Source organism: Mus caroli, unplaced genomic scaffold (assembly GCF_978045245.1).
Source record: "Mus caroli unplaced genomic scaffold, Mus_caroli_1 scaffold_12, whole genome shotgun sequence".
In the NCBI taxonomy this organism is placed as follows: domain Eukaryota; kingdom Metazoa; phylum Chordata; class Mammalia; order Rodentia; family Muridae; genus Mus; species Mus caroli.
This window is the reverse complement of record NW_028227267.1, coordinates 48,236,594-48,240,225: the sequence shown is the minus strand read 5'-3', so window position 1 is coordinate 48,240,225 and position 3,632 is coordinate 48,236,594. Positions and strand designations below refer to the sequence as shown.

The following is a 3,632-nucleotide window of genomic DNA, read 5'->3' as shown; positions in this document are numbered from 1 at the left end:
TTAGCTAGAGGCTGACAAACCATGATGGCCGCATCTATGTGCACAATGAACAGACCATGGGTCACATGAATATGGCCAACTCAGCCATGCATCCTAGCTGGGTCCAAAACATGTTTATGGCCACTTCACCACCACCTGGTGAATGAAATCAGAATTGAGGGGTATTTGGTGAAGGACAGTCTTCAAAATGTTTTACTTTTGTTAACACAATTTAAAACTCAAGAATCTGCCATGTGATCACACCTCTAGGCTAGATACCTGGAGTCCATCTGGATAAGGGACTCTGGGACACAACTGGGACTAGAGACCTCACAGCCACTTACTCCCTGCTTTCTGATCAGTTGTCATCGCTGTAGAGGCTTCAACTGCTTCAAAATGAAAGTTCTTTGATGAGGGGTGAGAACTATATTCATCTCTGTGTTAATTATAAATATTTAGAACACAGTTAGAAGCTACACTGATTTAGGAAAGAAGCTGTAGTGGGTTCTCCTCTAGGGTATATGACCTTCTCAGCTATGGGTATTTAACTGGATATACAGTAGTGGGCCAGAGTTCCTTGTTATTGAACAGACCTTAAGTCTAATAGGACATGTATTAGTTTCTTCCAATATGGAAGTGCTGCTATTACACCCTTGTGGATATAATGACATGGTGGTCATTTGTTTGGTTCCCATGGAGTCTTATAGAGCACCTCTGTACACTATGAAAACTCATATTCATGGCAGAGTCTTCAGGTCAGTTCTAGCTAAATTCCTCCAAGTCCTATGTCTGATGTACATGGAGTCCTAAGAAAATTGGTCTTACCTTCAAGTTCTATGAGGCAGTCAACGGCAGTGGTGATAGCCCATTTCATCTATTTCATTTGGAAGAAGCTCTTGAAACCCCCCTGGCCAACAACTTGAAAGGAGGGTTCACTTGCCTGACTCTGGGGCTTTTATTAGATTTAGCATTTATTCCAGTTTTAACAGGCTGTCATCTGAGAGATCCTGCTCTGTGCTGTGCCATTAGGAATAGCTTTTGGAGTTTAGAAATGCAATTTGACATTCCGTTGTGCTCCCTAAGCAGTAAGATAGCACACACTTCTTTGCTGATCTTTGTATTTAGAACTGAGTCTCTCTTAAGACACACAATGGTTGTGTTTTATTTATTTATTTTTTAAATTTCAGGTCTTTCTTCCTTTAGGAAGAGATAAATATGAATACTAGAACATTTTAGTTTAAATTAGCATTTTGTTTAGAAAATTGAGAAGAATCAAAACCTTGGCCTCCTTTCCCATCCTTAAGAATTATTAGAGAATCCAAATCCCAGGTGAGTGACTACACCAGGTTGTCAGGATTCAATCAAGGTGTAATGGAAGAAGAGAGTGGTCATTAATGGGGAGAGCTTTCTTGATAGTCTTTTATGACCAAGCTCCCTCCTGCATGATGTGTAGAACTGGGCAGGAGGGAAGGAGGGAAGGAGGGAAGGAGGGAAGGAGGGAAGGAGGGAAGGAGGGAAGGAGGGAAGGAGGGAAGGAGGGAAGGAGGGAAGGAGGGAAGGAGGGAAGGAGGGAAGGGGGGAAGGGGGGAAGGGGGGAAGGAGGGAAGGAGGGAAGGAGGGAAGGAGGGAAGGAGGGAAGGAGGGAAGGAGGGAAGGAGGGAAGGAGGGAAGGAGGGAAGGAGGGAAGGAGGGAAGGAGGGAAGGAGGGAAGGAGGGAAGGAGGGAAGGAGGGAAGGAGGGAAGGAGGGAAGGAGGGAAGGAGGGAAGGAGGGAAGGAGGGAAGGAGGGAAGGAGGGAAGGAGGGAAGGAGGGAAGGAGGGAAGGGGCTCCCTCTCAGGGCATCATGCTGAAAGCTCCAACAGCAGTAGTTCATGAGCACCTTCACTAAATGAAGACTTTCAGGAGTATGGTAGTTTGAAAGAGAATGGCCTCACAGGCTCAAACATCTGAATGTTTTGTTCCCAGTTGGTAGACTGTTTAGGAAGGATCATGAGGTGTGGTTTTGTCAGAAGAGGCATGTTATTAGTGGTGAGCTTTGGAACCTTGAAGCCCAAACCAGGCCCAGTTCTCGCTCTCATTCCCTGCCCCCCCCCCCCCCCAGCTTGTTTGTGATAAAAAGTAAGCCCTTAGCTACTGTTTCAAATCCATGCTTGCCTGTCTGTCTGCCTGCCTGCCTGCCTGCCTGCCTGCCTGCCTGCCTGCCTACCTGACTGACTGATTGCTACATTCCCCACCACAATTTTTTCACCCTCTTATATTGTGATCAAGCCCTCAATTCAATGCTCTTTTTGTAAATTGTCTTGATCATGTTGTCTCTTCACAGCAATAGACAAGAAACTGAGTCAGGAAATGAGGTGGAACTCACTGGAACATGGACCTTGGAGAGGAAGAGTGTAAATAACTTAAGGCGTGAGACTGAAGCAGACTTTGAAAGCTAGAGTCTATGTTCTTCATGTGTTATAAATTTGTAGGATAATATCAGAAGATTATTGGAAAACTTAAATCAGTTGATTTTGTAAGAATCTTGGACGAACTTAATCCCATGTTAGGATTTCCCTGGAGATGATTGCTGGCAGAGAACCTGCACTTAGAGAGAGTGCATTATTTCTGGGGGTCAAAGCCTGGGTTCTAGCACTGACATCCATCCTATCCTGTCAGAATACCTACATTTGTAAGAATTTGATCTGCGATTTGTTGGTGTTTTCAGGAAGCAAGGGAAGCACCACTTTAATGAAAGCACATCGCCTCCCTCTCAGGGCCTCCCCCCTCAGCCCTCCTGCACCCTTGGTTCATATGCAGCTTCCCCTGCAGTCTCCCTCACTGTGTCACTCAAAGCACAGTAGTACAGGGCAGAGTCTGACAGCTGCGCTGAGGACTTCTGCAGATGAAAGGAGCTGCTGCTCTTATGGAGAGTGGCGTGGAACCCTTGGTGCTCGGTCCTCTTGTTGTCTGTGGAGCTCTTCAGGAGTAGCTTAGGGGTTTCATTGAGATAGTGCACATACCAGAAAAGGAAAGGATTTGAGTAAATAGTCTGATAGGTGCAGTTCAGCATCACAGGCAACCCTTCTGTGAGAGTGACCAGGCCTTCTGTCTGGGTCACTGAGTCTCCATCTCCATTGCTCCTCCCTGAAAATAAATAATAAAAAAGAATGATTAACTAAATAAACATGTAAATACGAAGGAATTAATTTTTTATGTGAGGAGGAACACTAAAGACTGCCAGAGTTGTAAGAAAATGATGTCATTAACCCGTAGAATACAATGTGACTCACTGAGCATTAGGAGGAGCACGAGAACTGAGCAGGTGTCAGGACGCATGTTCATGGAAGAAATGACACTTGGTCCTTGAGTGCACCAATCTCACAGGGCAATCCTCCTGCAGGAGCTCCTCAGACTCCTCACTCACAGACAAGGGCCTCTGTCTGCACAGTGAGTCTGTCACATTAAGTCACCACCTGAATGAGATGTTAACCACATCTGAAGGGGCAGCGCCCTCTGCTGATTTCCCGTCAACCTGCACCACAGATGTCTGCACAGCACAGCATGTTGTCTATAAACTTGGAACCTCACCCAAAGGAGTCAGGTCTCAAGTCTCCAGCAGATGTCTGAAATCACTAGTGTCACTGACTCATTTTTATCCTACCGTATTTAGT

General features: G+C 45.6%; 1 pseudogene; it reads right to left on the bottom strand.

Annotated features, from left to right (window-relative positions):
- Positions 1-2,746: 2,746 nt before the first annotated feature.
- Positions 2,747-3,297, bottom strand: LOC147001846 (T-cell receptor alpha chain V region CTL-F3 pseudogene; annotated as a pseudogene).
- Between the last annotated feature and the right edge of the window lie 335 nt (positions 3,298-3,632).